The sequence below is a fragment of the Eumetopias jubatus genome, unplaced genomic scaffold (genome assembly GCF_037043125.1).
Source record: "Eumetopias jubatus isolate StellerSeaLion01/CBP00866 unplaced genomic scaffold, mEumJub1_p1.0 scaffold_7, whole genome shotgun sequence".
NCBI classification, from domain to species: domain Eukaryota; kingdom Metazoa; phylum Chordata; class Mammalia; order Carnivora; family Otariidae; genus Eumetopias; species Eumetopias jubatus.
In genome coordinates this window covers 37,335,542-37,353,792 of record NW_028274813.1, presented here as the reverse complement: position 1 = coordinate 37,353,792, position 18,251 = coordinate 37,335,542, and the positions used below count along the sequence as shown (strand labels likewise).

The window sequence follows — 18,251 nt, the reverse complement described above, 5'->3', positions numbered from 1 at the left end:
AAGCAGTTTTCAAGTCTGGGTTTCCTGGCTGAGTGTCAAATGATAGGCACAAAGTACAGCAGCATCTGAAACTTGCTCTGGCCCATGTCCTACATAATAACATCATACACAACTCAGTAATCAACTAATAATGCTCTTCGGCTGTTAGATTTCCATGTATGCATCGTGCAAGATGGAAGTCATCTACCACAATGCTATCTTCAAAGTATTGGGGATATGTTCTTAGATATCCCAAGGGTATCCTTGATACTCCATATGAATCTATCACCCAAGACCTTATATAAACAATTTTCAAACATGGTTAAGTATACAAACTACACAAACTCTTGGGAGTACCATATTCCATATGTTCACAACTTAGCTTGTATTAAAGTATCATATTTCATTTTATCTGACCTGAAGAAGAGAAAAGAAACCAATATTTATTAAGCATCAAATATGTAGTAATAGACAGCTGTTTGTTCATTCTTCAAACTCATTCCATCTTCACAAGACTGCTCTTATGTCCATTTCAGAGGTTAGGAAACAAAGTTTCAATGAGGCTGACTACTTGGTTAGTAGTCAGGGGACCAGAGATAAGCAGAGATTTAACAGACAAGTCTCCCTTCCAAATATCTGCCTGCCTCTTGTTCATATAAAAAGTGCCTCCTGAGAAGGCAGTTGGGGGCGGAGCAAGATGGCGGAAGAGCATTTGTATATTAAATTTTATTTTACATACCTGTATCTGCTCCTCCAGCAGGGACCCAACAAGCGGCAGATCCGGGGAGACTCCCCTTCCTCCCCGGAGAGGAGCGGCGCGGGAGCGCACCGCAGGGATCTGCTGGGTTTGGAGACTCCACACGGGGTCGGGTGCCAGAGATACAAACGCTCAGTCACAGGCCGGGTGAACACGGAGTGCAGCGGGAGACCAGGGAGATGGGAGTGACTGCTTTTCTCTGGGGGCGCACTGAGGAACAGGGCCCCGAGTTCTCAGCTCCTCCGGGTGGATATTGGGAGGCCACCATTTTCACCCTGGTCCTCCAAAGCTGCACCGAGAGCTTGCAGGGAAAAAAAGCTCCTGAGAGCAAACCCGAGCAGCTTGCTTGGACCGACAAGGGCAGGGCAATTCTGCCTCCGGCAAAGACATTTGGGAACCACGGCAACAGGCCCCTCCCCCAGAAAATCAGCACGAACAGCCAGCAAGCCAAGACCAAGTTTACCGATCAAGGAAAACGGGAGAACTCCAGCGCGAGGGGAATACTGCACATAGAATTCATGGCTTTTTTTTTTTTTTTTTACCATGATTCATTAGTTTTTCAAAGTTAATTTTTTTAACTGTTTTTTTTTAATTTTTCTTTTTCCCTTTTTCAACCAACATCTTATCAATCCCTTTTTAAAAAAAACATTTTTTACTTTTCATTTATAGAATCATATTTTATCCCTTCATAGTAGTTACCCTTATTTCTGGCATATATATATAAGTTGTTCTCTCTTTAAAATTTTGAGATACAGTTTCTTCTAACAGATCAAAATATACCCTAAATCACTAGTGTATGGCTTTGTTCTAGTCTCCTGACTGACCACATTCTCTTTTTTTTTTTTTTTAAATCTTCTTTCTTTTTTCAAACAACCTCTTATCAATTCCTTTTATAAAATCTTTTATAATTTTCATCTTTACAGTCATCTTCCATCCCTTCATTGTATCAACCCTTATTCTGTATATATAAGTATTTCTTCCTTTAAAATTTTAGGAGGCACTTTTTTCTAACAGACCAAAATAGGCCAAAAATCTAGTGTGTGGCACTGATCTATGCACTAGTCTGATCATATTTGATCATATTCTGTTTTTTTTGTATTGTTCTGTTTTTGTTTTTATCTTTTTCTGTTCGTTTTTTTTTTTTTTCTCTTTCTTTTTTCTTTCTTTCCCTTTCTTTCCCCTGGTTTCAGGTCTTTTCTGATTTGTATACAGTATATTTGCTGGGGACATTGTTAACCTGTTAGCATTTTGTTCTCTCATTCATCTATTCTCCTCTGGACAAAATGACAAGACGAAAGAAATCACCTCAGCAAAAAGAACAAGAGGTAGTACCATCAGCCAGGGAACTAGTCCATACGGACATTAGTACGATGTTGGACCTAGAGTTCAGAATCATGACTTTAAAGATACTAGCTGGGCTTGAAAAAAGCGTGCAAGTTATTAGAGAAACCCTTTCTGGAGAAATAAAAGAACTAAAATCTAACCAAGTCAAAATCAAAAAGGCTATTAATGAGGTGCAATCAAAAATGGGGGCACTAACTGCTAGGATAAATGAGGCAGAAGAGAGAATCAGCGATATAGAAGACCAAATGATGGAAAATAAAGAGGCTGAGAAAAAGAGATGAACAACTACAGGATCACGAGGGCAGAATTCGAGAGATAAGCGATACGATAAGATGAAACAACATTAGAATAATTGGGATCCCAAAAGAAGAAAGAGAGAGAGGGGCAGAAGGCATATTGGAGCAAATAATAGCAGAGAACTTCCGTAATGTGAGGAAGGAAACAGGCATCAAAATCCAGGAGGCACAGAGAACCCCTCTCAAAATCAATAAAAATAGGTCATCACCCCGACATCTAATAGTAAAACTTACGAGTCTCAGAGAAAAAGAGAAAATCCTGAAAGCAGCTTGGGAGAAGAGATATGTAACCTGCAATGGTAGATATATTAGATTGGCAACAGACCTAGCCACAGAGACCGGGCAGGCCAGAAAGGACTGGCATGATATCTTCAGAGCACCAAATGAGAAAAATATGCAGCCAAGAATACTATATCCAGCTAGGCTGTCATTGAAAATAGAAGGAGAGATAAAAAGCTTCCAGGACAAACAAAAACTAAAAGAATTTGCACATGAAACCAGCCCTACAAGAAATATGGAAAGGGGTCCTCTGAGCAAAGAGAGAGCCTAAAAGCAGCATAGACCAGAAAGGAACACAGACGATATACAGTAACAGTCACCTTACAGGCAATACAATGGCACTAAAGTCATGCCTTTCAATAGTTACCCTGAATGTAAATGGGCTAAATGCCCCAATCAAAAGACACAGGCTATCAGATTGGATTAAAAAACAAGACCCATCGATATGCTGTCTGCAAGAGACTCATTTTAGACCCAAAGACACCCCCAGATTGAAAGTGAGGGGGTGGAAAACCATTTACCATGCTAATGGACACCAAAAGAAAGCTGGGGTGGCAATCCTTATATCAGACAAATTAGATTTTAAAACAAAGACTGTAATAAGAGATGAAGAGGGACACTATATCCTATTTAAAGGGTCTATCCAACAAGAAGATCTAACAATTATAAATATCTATGCCCCTAACATGGGAGCAGCCAATTATATAGGGCAATTAATAACAAAAGCAAAGAAACACATTGACAACAATACAATAATAGTGGGGGACTTTAACACCCCCCTGACTGAAATGGACAGATCACCTAAGCAAAAGATCAACAAGGAAATAAAGACTTTAAATGACACACTGGAACAAATGGAATTCACAGACATATTCAGAACATTCCATCCCAAAGGAACGAAATACACATTCTTCTCTAGTGCTCATGGAACATTCTCCAGAATTGATCACATTTTAGGTCACAAATCAGGTCTCAAACGGTACCAAAAGATTGGGATTATTCCCTGCATATTTTCAGACCACAAGGCTTTGAAACTAGAACTCCATCACAAGAGGAAAGTCGGAAAGAACTCAAATACATGGAGGCTAAAGAGCATCCTACTAAAGAATGAATGGGTCAACCAGGAAATTAAAGAAGAATTTAAAAAATTCATGGAAACCAATGAAAATGAAAACACAACGGTTCAAAATCTTTGCGATACAGCAAAGGCAGTCCTGAGAGGAAAGTAATACAATACAAGCCTTTCTCAAGAAACAAGAAAGGTCTCAAATACACAACCTACCCCTACACCTAAAGGAGCTGGAGAAAGAAGAGCAAATAAAGCCTAAACCCAGCAGGAGAAGAGAAATAATAAAGATCAGAGCAGAAATCAATGAAATAGAAACCAAAAGAACAGTAGAACAGATCAACGAAACTAGGAGCTGGTTCTTTGAAAGAATTAACAAGATTGATAAACCCCTGGCCAGATTTATCAAAAAGAAGAGAGAGATGACCCAAATCAACAAAATCATGAATGAAAGAGGAGAGATCACAACCACCACCAAAGAAATACAAACAATTATAAAAACATATTATGAGCAACTCTATGCCAGGAAATTAGATAACCTGGAAGAAATGGGTGCATTCCTAGAGATGTATCAACTACCAAAATTGAACCAGGAAGAAATAGAAACCCTGAACAGACCTATAACCACTAAGGAAATTGAAGCAGTCATCAAAAATCTCCCAACAAACAAAAGCCCAGGGCCAGATGGCTTCCCAGGGAAATTCTATCAGACATTTAAAGAAGAATTAATACCTATTCTCCTGAAACTGTTCCAAAAAATAGAAATGGAAGGAAAACTTCCAAACTCGTTTTATGAGGCCACCATTACCTTGATCCCCAAACCAGACAAAGACCCCATCAAAAAGGAGAATTACAGACCAATATCCTTGATGAACATGGATGCAAAAATTCTCACCAAAATACTAGCCAATAGGGATCCAACAGTACATTAAAGGATTATTCACCATGACCAAGTGGGATTTATCCCTGGGCTGCAAGGCTGGTTCAACATCCGCAAATCAATCAATGTGATACAATACATTAAGAAAAGAAGGAACAAGAATCATATGATCCTCTCAATAGATGCAGAAAAAGCATTTGACAAAGTACAGCATCCTTTCTTGATCAAAACTCTTCAGAGTATAGGGATAGAGGGTACATACCTCAATATCAGAAAAGCCATCTATGAAAAACCTACAGCAAATATCATTCTCAATGGGGAAAAGCTGAGAGCCTTTCCCCTAAGGTCAGGAACACGGCAGGGATGTCCACTATCACCACTGCTATTCAACATAGTATTAGAAGTCCTAGCCACAGCAATCAGACAACAAAAAGAAATCAAAGGCATCCGAATCAGCAAAGAGGAAGTCAAATCTCACTCTTTGCAGATGATATGATACTGTATGTGGAAAACCCAAAAGACTCCACCCCAAAACTGCTAGAACTCATACAGGAATTCAGTAAAGTAGCAGGATATAAAGTCAATGCACAGAAATCAGTGGCATTCCTATACACCAACAACAAGACAGAAGAGAGACAAATCAAGGAGTCGATCCCATTTACAATTGCACCCAAAACCATTAGATACCTAGGAATAAATTTAACCAAAGAGGCAAAGGATCTGTATTCAGAAAACTATAAAATACTCACGAAAGAAATTGAAGAAGACACAAAGAAATGGAAAAACGTTCCATGCTCATGGATTGGAAGAACAAACATTGTGAAGATGTCAATGCTACCTAGAGCAATCTACACATTCAAAGCAATCCCCATCAAAAAACCATCCACTTTTTTCAAAGAAATGGAACAAATAATCCTAAAATTTGTATGGAACCAGAAGAGACCCCGATAGCCAGAGGAATCTTGAAAAAGAAAAGCAAAGCTGGCGGCATCACAATTCCGGACTTCCAGCTCTATTACAAAGCTGTCCTCATCAAGACAGTATGGTACTGGCACAAAAACAGACACATCGATCAATGGAACAGAATAGAGAGCCCAGAAATGGAACCTCAACTCTATGGTCAACTAATCTTTGACAAAGCAGGAAAGAATGTCCAATGGCAAAAAGACAGTCTCTTCAACAAATGGTTTGGGAAAATTGGACAGCCACATGCAGAAGAAGGAAACTGGACCATTTCCTTACACCACACACAAAAATAGACTCCAAATGGTTGAAAGACCTAAATGTGAGACAGGAGTCCATCAAAATCCTAAAGGAGAACACAGGTAGCAACTTCTTCGACCTCAGCCGCAGCAACTTCTTCCTAGAAACATCGCCAAAGGCAAGGGAAACCAGGGCAAAAATGAACTATTGGGATTTCATCAAGATAAAACGCTTTTGCACAGCAAAAGAAACAGTCCACAAAACCAAAAGACAACTGACAGAATGGGAGAAAATATTTGCAAATGACATATCAGATAAAGGGCTAGTATCCAAAATCTATAAAGAACTTATCAAACTCAACACCCAAAGAACAAAGAATCCAATCCAGAAATGGGCAGAAGACATGAACAGACATTTTTCCAAAGAAGACATCCAAATGGCCAACAGACACATGAAAAAGTGCTCAACATCACTCAGTATCAGGGAAATCCAAATCAAACCCTCAATGAGATACCACCTCATGTCAGTCAGAATGGCTAAAATTAACAAGTCAGGAAACGACAGATGTTGGCAGGGATGCAGAGAAAGGGGAACCCTCCTACACTGTTGGTGGGAATGCAAGCTGGTGCAACCACTCTGGAAAACAGTATGGAGGTTCCTCAAACAGCTGAAAATAGAGCTACCATATGATCCAGCAATTGCACTACTGGGTATTTACCCTAAAGATACAAATGTAAGGATCCAAAGGGGTACATGCACCCCAATGTTTATAGCAGCAATGTCCACAATAACCAAACTGTGGAAGGAGCCAAGATGTCCATCGACAGATGAATGGATAAAGAAGAAGTGGTATATATACACAATGGAATATTATGCAGCCATCAAAAGAATGAGATCTTGCCATTTGCACTGGCGTGGATGGGACTGGAGGGTGTTATGCTGAGTGAAATAAGTCGATCAGAGAAAGACATGTATCATATGACCTCACTGATATGAGGAATTCTTAATCTCAGGAAACAAACTGAGTGTTGCTGGAGTGGTGGGGGGTGGGAGGGATGGGGTGGCTGGGTGATAGACATTGGGGAAGGTATGTGCTCTGGTGAGCACTGTGAATTGTGCAAGACTGTTGAATCACAGATCTATACTTCTGAAACAAATAATGCAACATATTTTAAGAAAAAAGAAAAAGAAGATAGCAGGAGGGGAAGAATGAAGGGGAGTAAGTCGGAGGGGGAGACAAAACCATGAGAGACAATGGACTCTTAAAAACAAACTGAGGGTTCTAGAGGGGAGGGGGGTGGGGGGATGGGTCAGCCTGGTGATGGGTATTAAAGAGGGCACATTCTGCGTGAAGTACTGGGTGTTATGCACAAACAATGAATCATGGAACCCTACATCAAAAACTAATGATGTAATGTATGGTGATTAACATAATAATAAAAAAATTTTTTTTTTAAAGTGCCTCTTGAGTTCCTAGTCAAGATGGTGGTCTTAAAACATGCTATGGTCTCTCCTTCCCACCTCAAATTCCTAGAAATTACAAAACAGCTTATTGAAACTTAGATGAGGATCCCTCAGCAATCCTAGATTCAAGGAAATTATTAGGAATCCCTGCAAATTATTGGGAGACAGTATCTAAACATAGAAGGAAAACAAAGTTCCAACATCCAGATAAATGGACTGGAACTCAACAGCTATAAATACAAAATGATTGCTAATTATGACAACAAAAGAATAACAACAGCATGAAATAAATTCTAGATGATGTCAGCATGATAGTCGGGATTTTTGGAAGGAAAAAAAAATTGAAAGAATTCCGTAGTTCTTTTCTTGGACAAGATAGAACGACATTGTAATTCTGAGCCATGTACATATATGTTAAAATATATATAAATCGGACATACATATATATGAAGTCTTTCAAAATACAAAATTTTATATTTTAAATATATGCAATTTGTTGTATGTCAATGTTGAATAAAACTATTTTTAAAGGGGGTTAAGTGTGTGCATTAAAAATTTAGAATGCCAAAGGAATTATCTAGCTTCCAAATCATTAAAGGGGAAGTAAATAAACACCTATGACAACACCAAACACAACAAGACAGTCAATTCCACAAAAAGCAAAAAAGGGGGTGGGGGGAAAGAGAAGAAAGCATAGTAAACATAAATTAATTCCTATGAAGCAAAATTCAAATCAAACATAACTATACTAAACTCAAAAGGCAAAGCAAAGATTTAAACTTACAAATAAGACAATTTTAAATAACTCATGTATTAAGGAATAAATTTAAAGACAAAGTAGAAACACAAAATATAACAATAATGAAAGTATAGCATATCAAAACCTGTGGGGTATGCCCAAGGAGATTCTCAGAGGGAATTTTCAGCAACAGGTATATTAATAGAAAATAAAAATATTAACCTGAAGAATTGATGTTATTAAATTGAAACAGTAATCAATATGATCTACCTCCTATCTCAATCTTCCATTAAAGATAAAAACAAAATAAACTCAAAGAAAATGCAATGGTGAAAGTTTAAATTAATAAGCTAAATTACATTAATAACTTAAACTAAATTAAAAGTTTAACATCAGAATGGATGTCACAGACAACTTTTGTAAGGCAAAAATAAAGTACCAATGAAATGAAATGGGGGTTTTTTGTTTTGTTTTTTATTTTTATTTATTTTTTTAAAGATTTTATTTATTTATTTGACAGAGAGAGACACAGCGAGAGAGGGAACACAAGCAGGGGGAGTGGGAGAGGGAGAGGCAGGCTTCCCGCTGAGCAGGGAGCCCAATGTGGGGCTCGATCCCAGGACCCTGGGATCATGACCTGAGCTGAAGGCAGACGCTCAACAACTGAGCCACCCAGGCACCCCTTGTTTTGTTTTTTAAGTAGGCTCCACACCCAGTGTGGCACCCAACGTAGGACTTGAACTCAGGACCCTGAGATCAAGAGTTGGATAGTCAACTGACTGAGCTACCCAGGCATCCCTGGAACAAGTTCTTTTAAAATAACCAAAGAGAGGGGCGCCTGGCTGGCTCAGTCGGTTAAGTGTCTGCCTCTGGCTCAGCATCTGCCTTCATGATCTCAGGGTCCTAGCATTGAGCCCCATGTCAGATTCTCTGCTCAGCAGGGAGTCTACTTCTCCCTCTCCCTCGGCCCCTCCCCCCCACTCCATCTCTCTCTTTCTCTCTCTCTCAATAAATGAATAAAATCTTTAAAAAAAAAAATAACCAAAGAGAGGTAGCATATAAGCACATGAAATGATGTTCAACATCATTAGCCACCAGAAAAACAAAAATTAAAATCACACTGTCACTACACAGTGGATAAAATAAAACTAGTGACAACAGTAAAAGCTGGTGAGGAGGAACTGTATCACTCACACATTGGTGGGAATTTAAAATCGTACAACCTCTCCAGAAAACAGTTTGGTAGTTTCTTATAAAACTAAACACACAGTTACCATAAGACCCAGCAATTGCACTCATGGGCACTTATCCTACCAATATGAAAACGTATGTTCACACAAAAAGTTGTCAACAAGTGTTTATAGCAGCTTTATTCACAATTGCGAAAAACTGAAAACATCCCAGATGTCTATTTATATACATACCATTTAATACTGCTCAGCAACTAAAAGGAAAGAATTATTGATACACACAACAATTTGGGTGAATCTCCAGAAAATTATGCTGAGTGAAATGTCAAAGCCAAAAGGTTATATAGTTGTGTTTCCACTTATAGAACATTTTTGAAATGAAAAATCCTTACAAATAAGATATACTTTATGCTGGCTAATTGAACATGATAATAAAAAAAAGGAAAAAAAAACACAAACAAATGGAAAGCAGATTAGTGACTGCCAGTGGGTAAAGATGGGGCAAGTGTGTGTATAGGGGGTTGGAGGATGGAGGTATGTGTACTTATAAAAGGGTACCGGGAGAGATGACCATGGTGATGGAACTCTTCAGTATCTTGACCACAGCACTGTAAACACAGATCTAGCCATATGATAAAACTGTATAGAATACAAACACAGACACAAAGAAGTACAAGCAAAATTGAGCAAAGTTGAGTAAGATCAGTGAACTGCATCAATGTCAGAATACTAGTTGTGATACTACACTGTAGCTTCACAAAGGAGTACCACCATCAGGGAAGCCAAGTAAAGAGTATATGGGATCCCTTTGTATTATTTCTTACAACTTCATGTTAATCTACAATTATCTCGATTAAAAAAAATTAACAGAGATGAACTTTTGGCAAGTCTAATCTGAGACAAGGCACAAGTAAACATTAAAAAGAAAAAACACCTTAAAATAATATCATAAGGGAATATTATGAACAACTGTCAATGAATTTGAAACCTAGTTAAGCCCAAGTTTTCTAGGAAAAAATTACCTAAATCATCTCACAAAGAAGTTAAAAATCTGAATCGATCAATAAATACAGAAGAAATTGAAACAGTAATCAATATGATCTACCTCTCTCTATGACACCCAATTCCTCCATGCAGGAAAGTTACTATGACAGACCTGAGACTGCCATCATTAGGAAGGTCAGTTTGCAAGGCTGGCTCTTGGCTGGTTTCTGGGATCTCAACCAGTAAACACTTCCCTACATTGATATAAAACTTCCTCTAAATGAGGGGCTCGCCGTGCCTAAATTGTTTGTATGAAGAATATGGTTTATGCTAAAAACCTGCATTCTTTCTGGGAGTCTGGAATTTTGGTGCACATTATAAAAAGGGTGCTTATGTAATCAGCCCCCAATTTAAAAAAAAAAAAAAAACAAACCCTGGGTGCTGAGTCTCCAGTGTTCCTCTTTGGCACAGTTCATATATGTCCATCTTGTTGCTGGGCAAATTAAGCATACCCCATGTGACCCCACTGGAAGAAGACCGTGGAAGCTAGCACCTGGTTTCCTCCAGACTTTGTCCGCATTCACTTTTGCCCTTTGTTGATTTTGCCTTACACCCTTTTGCTGTAATAAAGCTTAGCCATGAATAAAACTAAATACTGAATCTTGTGAGTCTTTCTAGCAAATCACCAAACTTGGGGGTGGTCTTAGAGAATCCTGACACATCCCTTCACTATCTAAAAAAGGGCAAAGGTCCAAATGACTTTTTGAGCAAGCTTAACCAAACCTTTAAGTAAATTAAAATTCATTTTATACAAGCTGCTCTCAAACATCCAAAAAGTTACCCTATGTATTTTAAAAGGCTAATAAAACTAAACATGGCTTATGGAAGAACAGACAAACCTAGAACAATTTTAGAGTCTCATTGCAAAAGTCCTAAACAAGTTATTAGCAAATCAAATCTCGCCGTTTACTAAAAGAAAGAAACATCATGATCAGGTTGCTCAGGCCAAAAAACTTAACCTCTCTCTTCCTCTTATATCCTAAATGCAACTGAAAATCCTTCAAACTCTTGTTAGCTTTCCTTCAAAATAGAAGTAGATTTTTATCACCTCCACTACCATTCACCAAGTCTGTTCTGTCTCCATCATCTCCCTCCTGTTTCACCATGATGAGCTTTTCCACATCTCCCTCTTCTTCCCTTGCTCATCATTCCCATATGTCTGTTAGTCCAGAGTGAGCCTGCACAGCCACAAGACAGGTCATGACACTCATCTGCCCAGAATCAGCAATGTCAGCCCATCAACAAACTCTCTCCTCACACCTGAGTCCCCTAACCTGCACTGCTATCTCTGTTTCACAATGCACTTATCTCTTCCTACTAAAATCACAATTTTTTCATTTATCGTATTTATTGTTTATTTTATGCTTTCCATTATTAGAATGTAAGCTTCATGAACTAAGGAACTTTGGCGTGTTCACTGATGTAACACAGGTGCCTAGAACATTGCCTGTACATGTAGACACTTAATAGTTTTCTAATCAATGTATATCTGAGAACTGAAAAATAGTTGAGGGCATGTGATGTGATGAGCACTGGGTGTTATATGCAACTGATGAATTATTGAATACTACATCTGAAACTAACAATGTACTATATGTTGACTAATTTAATTTAAATTAAAAAAACAGAAAAAAGAAAAATAGTTCTACATAGAGAGAGAGATCAATGCAATTCACTACATTAATGTGTTACATATACATACGAACTTCTTAACAGATGCTGAAAATTTTTTACTTTAAAAAAGTCTCTTAGCAAATTATAGGTAGGAGAAAAATTCCCCTGCTCCATTAAAGAAAGAAATAGCAAACATCATGCTTTATTATGAAATGAGAAGCATTTCATTAAAATTAGAGAAAGGAAAAAACATTCTCACTTTCATAGCTACTATTACATATTTTACTGAGTATCCTAGAAATGTAGTAAAACAAAGAAAAAAGAGAAGGGGCTCGGGCCGCCATGGACGACAAGGCGTTCACCAAGGAGCTGGACCAGTGGGTCCAGCAGCTGAACGAGTGTAAACAGCTTAACGAGAACCAAGTGCAGACGCTGTGCAAAAAGGCTAAGGAAATTTTAACAAAAGAATCAAATGTGCAAGAGGTTTGTTGTCCTGTTACCCTGTGTGGAGATGTGCATAGTCAATTCCATGATCTTATGGAACTCTTTAGAATTGGTGGAAAATCACCAGATACAAACTATCTATTCACGGGCAACTATGTAGACAGAGGCTATTACTCAGTGGAGACTGTGACTCTTCTTGTGGCATTAAAGGTGCATTACCAGAACGCATTACAATATTGAGAGGAAACCACGAAAGCCGACATATTACCCAAGTATATGGCTTTTATGATGAATGTCTACAAAAGTATGGAAATGCCAATGTTTGGAAATATTTTACAGATCTATTGGATTACCTTCCACTTACAGCTTTAGTAGATGGACAGATATTCTGCCTCCCTGGTGGCCTCTCTCCATCCATAGATACACTGGATCATATAAGAGCTTTGGATCTTTACAAGAAGTTCCACATGAGGGCCCAATGTGTGATCTATTGTGGTCAGACCCAGATGATCGTGGTAGGTGGGGTATCTCACCACGTGGTGCTGGCTACACATTTGGATAGGACATTTCTGAAACATTTAACCATGCCAATGGTCTCACACTGGTTTCTCGAGCTCACCAACTTGTAACAGAGGGATACAACTGGTGTCATGATCAGAATGTGGTTACCATTTTCAGTGCACCCAATTACTGTTACTGTTGTGGGAACCAGCCTGCTATCATGGAATTAGACGACACTTTAAAATACTCCTTCCTTCAGTCTGACCCAGCACCTCATTGTGGAGAGCCTCATGTTACCCGGCACACCCCAGACTACTTCCTGTAAATTCCTCCTGGGAAAACCCTGCCTTTGTATGTGGAAGTATACCTGGCTTTTTAAAATATATATATTTAAAAACAAAACAAAAAAAGCAACAGTAATGTATGTGTTTCTGTAACAAATTGGGATCTGTCTTGGTATTAAATCATATCATGGATCAAAATGTGCCATATTAATGATGAGCATTTAGCACAATTTGAGACTGAAATTTAGTACAACACTATATTCTAGATTGGTCAGTCTTAACAGTTTGCCTGCTGTATTTGTAGTAACCATTTTCCTGTGGACTGTTCAAGCAAAAAAGGTAACTAACTCCTTCATCTCCTTTTGCACTTATTTGGTAATTTTAGTTATAGTTAAACACTATGTTTAACTGGCATGGATTGATAGAGTTGGGGTTTTATTTTGAAGAAAAATTCACCAGCTAACTTCCACTTAATCCATTACCATTTATTTTATTGAAATGTATAGTTAAATTAACTGAAGAAAAGATTGTTGGGAGTATGTTATCATAACATTTAAAAAGGTTTCCCTTCATTTAAACTAAATTACTGTTTTATGTTGATCTGCATATTTCTGTATATGTGTCATGACAGTGCTTGCATCCTATTTGGTGTACTGAGCAAATAAACTTTCCATTTTAAACAAACAAACAAAAAAAAAAGCAAAGAAAAGAAAAAAGAAATAAAACATGTAGGCCAGGATGGAGGAGATAGTCATTAGGCAGGATTGTTACTTAATAGAAAACCAAATGGAATCAATTGTTGAAATACTAGAACTAAGTTCATAGTGTAACAAGATATAAAATCAACATGTAAGAATCAGTAATTCTCCTATACACCAGCAATGACCAATTAGACGGGTAATTTTAGAAAGAACATAAAAAAAAAGTATTCAGAGAAAAGACTGTGAAATGCTCCCAGGAATAAACCTAACAAGAAATATTCAAGATCTTTATGGAGACAACTGCTAAACGTCCCTCCTCCCTCTCCCCTCTGTCTCCCCCCTCCCTTCTCCCTTCTCCCTCAAACCACGCCCTCTGGGCTCTGTTGTTGAGCTATCAATCTCCCACCTCAAAGATTTGCATCCGTGGTTCCACTTGAAAAGTAGCTCTTTTTTCAAGACAGACATGTGGCTCAATTCCTCTCCTGATTCAACTCTGTTCAAACGTTACCTTATCAGTGAAGATTTCACTAACCAGAGTGCACACGTGCACGCATGCGCACACATGCGCTTTTATTGTTCTTTCTCCCGATACCCTACTTTATTTTTCTTCTGGGCACTTACCACTATGCAACATATTATATATTTGAATCTTATTTGTTCTCTCTTTTCCTCCACTAAAATATAAGCTGCTTAAAAGTAGGCATATTTTAATCAATGTTATATCTCCAACACCTATAACAGTGCCCTAAAAATAGTATGTGTTGAAAAAATATTTGCTAAGTGAAGGACATACGAGAATACCTGAATAAACTGAGATATTTACGTGCATGGACGGAAAGGTTGATGCTGTAAGTAAGCTAATGATCTAGATTTAACCTACGAATCCAATGCAACTTTTAAATTTTTTTTTTTTGAGAGAGAGAGAGCAAGTGTGCTCACACAAAGGGAGAAGAAAAGGGAGAACCATGGAACAAAGATGCTCACTCAACTGACTGAGCCACCCAGGCACCCCTAAATCCAATGCAATCTTAATCAAGAGTCCAGTAGAATGTTTTCATGGAACTTGACAAGATAATTTTGAAATCCATACAGAAGAGTCAATACTCAGGAATTGTGTCCTACCAGATATGAAAAGATATTACAAAGATGTACAAATTAATAAAACATGACATTGGTTCACAATTAGACATTCTGATCAATAAAACAGAATAAAAGAAGAACTGGGCCCATGGCATGTGAAAATTTTGTATATGAGAAAAATCAGCATTTCAAGTTGGTGGATAAAGGCTTTTAACTAGTTAACTTTTGAAAACTCAAGAAATTAAAGTGTTTTACATACTCCTCTGTTTCACAAGATATATATATATATTTTTTTTTTAAGATTCCATTCATTTATTTGACAGAGAGAGCGAGAGAGCACAAGCAGGGGGAACAGTAGAGGGAGAGGGAGAAGCAGGCTCCCCGCCAAGCAGGGAGCCCGATGTGGGGCTCGATCCCAGGACCCTGGGATCATGACCCGAGCCGAAGGCAGATGCCCAAACATCTGAGCCACCCAGGCGCCCCAAGATATATATTTTTTAATTCATCACATTATATACCTGAAACTTACACAATATTATATGTCAATTATATCTCTATAAAGCTGGGTGGGGAAAGATACTGAAGAAAATATATATATATATATCACTAAAGATTACTTTTACCTAAGCCTGCCTACCTCTTAAGCTTCTTGTGAGGATTAAATGAGCTGATATATGTTAAAGAACAATAAAATCTATTTAAATGTCCCTAACACTAAGTCAATTTAGTATGAAGAATTATTTGACAATTTTATAATAACTGGAAAATTAATTGATGACAATCAAATCTTAATCTTATCTTTTAGTCCTTAAATGTGTGCTCATTCAAAACAGATTCTAGTCCTACATTCCCTTACCTTGCTCTATTAGCTCTTAGTTTCTCTTATATCTTAATTTATTTTAATAATTGCTTCAAAAAACTCATGTACTGTATGGTGACATAACATAATAAAATTAAATTAAATTTAAAAGCAATCTGCCATGTACAAATACAACATAATTAAATTTACAGTTGCTTTTATAAGCCATTTTGAGTATGAAAAAGGAAAAGGAACAGAAAGCTTCAACTACATTTTTTCACACTGAAGTAATATACACATAGCCAGGTATGTTCCCCTTAAAGGTGCATGGATTGGCATCTGTCTACTTAAGACTAAGCCCCTCCTGGGAATATAAATTGCTACATAAAGCAAAAAGTGGCTCTCTTTACTTAAACTGTGAAGAATTGCCTAACAAATATATATATATATTTTTCCAATAACATCTACCTGAAAATGGTTTCTAAATTAGTACTTACTTTAAATTTTATTCCAAAGGAATAAAAATGTATGGAGGAAAGGTTGGGGCAGTGATTTGTCAAGACAAATGAAGCCACAGGACAAATCTAATACATTTTCTAGGCCTAGGATATAAAATGAGCCATGAATAATCAATAGTGAAATAAATCCAGAAACGACCACACGTTAAAATAAATTTGAAACTTCTTTATTTGAAGAGTAGTGGTGGGCAACTGATTCAGAACTGCAAGTAAGCTAGCAATGGTTTGTCTAATTAATAGGGACTCTCTAAATTCAATTTATATAACCACCTAGAATAATTATAGTGCTCAGGAGAAGTTGAAAGAGTAATAACACTATAAAATCCAAGGCAAAATGGTTTTTAATGCATACTGGAAGAAGCTTTGGTTTCCTAATGATTAATAATCATCACCTAAAATAACATAGTTTGTCAAAGAATTTTATTCATCTTTCAAGTAACTGTAGAGCAGTAATACATCCCTGAGGTTTAAAAGAAAAAATTTCTCTTGGCTTCCTTCCCGTACTATGCTCTTGGAGTCTTGGAGAAAGGAGCAACAATTTTAGTCTCAAATCTCCCCAACTAAAATCTCTCACCCTGTGTATGAAAGTCAAGGATTATTTGTCAGTTCATCTTCAAGTCTGAGAAAATATCAATAAAAAAACACATTCAGAGATATTCCAGTAACGGAACTGAGTGAAAAAGGCTGGGTTTTTAGGAGTAAACACCACTCTAATGTGTTTTGTTAAAATAGGAAAATATATCAAGGGTTATTACAAAAAATTAGATTTGCTAATGATATATTAAGAACTCCCAGATTTAACCATATTCCTTCCACAAAAATAGAAATTGTTAATCACCATCTCACCTGAGTTACTCATGGTCGGTCATCATTTATGTTGGCCTAATGTGATCTGGGAAAGTCTCACTAGTGTTTATATTTTCAGGAGGCCTCCAAACCACCCCCTTTAAACTGAAAGATACAACAAAAAGAGAGACAATAGGGAAATAGAGGTAGAAAATGCCACAGGGATTCTGCGCCACCTGGGAACTCCAATCACTGAATAAATTGAGTGGAACTGGCCTCTAACAGACAGATGGTTGAAAACAGACAATTAAGCGATGCCTGCGTGGCTCAGTCGGTTAAGCGTCTGCCTTCGGCTCAGGTCATGATCCCAGGGTCCTGGGGTCGAGTCCTGCATCAGGCTTCTCCCCCTCTGCCTGCTCTGACTGCCGTTCCCCCTGCTTGTGCTCTCTCTCTCCCTCTATCTCTCTCTGATAAGTAAATAAATCTTAAAAAAAAAGAAAACAGATAATTAAAATCATGATTTTATATAAAATTTCATAAAAGGAAGATGTTACAATGTGGCTTCATAAGTGACTGGAACTGTTCATTTCCTAGGAATTTTCCATTGGAAGAAAAGAACATCTCTTCATTTCTCTCTTCTCACATTTACATGTATCTTACCTGCACATAAAACATACTGCATGTACATTTACACATGCTACATGTATATCTTTCTTTGAAGATACGTAAGGAACGTGCAGAATATCAGCTGTAAAGGGATCTTACATCACCCAATAAAACAAGAGGCTTATTAGATCATGTCACTACGACGACAGAACAATTGGGGTTCTAGGCTCTCCATAGTACAAGGACAAAATAACAAAATTGAGGCTAATTAGCAGGCACTATTTCTTACCGGTCCCTTAAAGTACATCTCAAATACCATGGGTTCCACAAAAACAGTTTGATGCCTATCTCAGCCCATTCAGCTTCTCCTGCTGTAACCATATAATTCAATAGTGGCTGTTAATGGTCAGACACCTGTGGGGTATGTTAATACGTATAATTTTCCCTCACCCCTCCTTACGGCTGCTGTAGCCACGGCGGCTTCCTTCTCATTACTCCTCGGATGTTAACGCGGCAGGCACAATTGCATCAAAGGTCTGTCCCCTAACTGTTCTCACTGTCTGGAAGGTATTCCCACCAGAGAGGCACAGGGTAGGTCTCACTGCCTTGTCCTTCCTAATTACCACCTTCTCAATAAACATACCTGACTCCCTCCCTGCCTCCCACACTCCCAAATG

At 37.8% G+C, this 18,251-nt stretch overlaps 1 protein-coding gene and 1 pseudogene across 1 annotated transcript in view; one reads left to right on the top strand and one right to left on the bottom strand.

The window, feature by feature from the left end:
- The window catches only part of KCNH5 (potassium voltage-gated channel subfamily H member 5), a 302,764-nt gene that overhangs the window by 148,969 nt on the left and 135,544 nt on the right, over nt 1-18,251 (bottom strand). The window lies entirely within an intron of this gene.
- Nucleotides 12,198-13,241, top strand: LOC114225174 (serine/threonine-protein phosphatase 2A catalytic subunit beta isoform pseudogene; annotated as a pseudogene).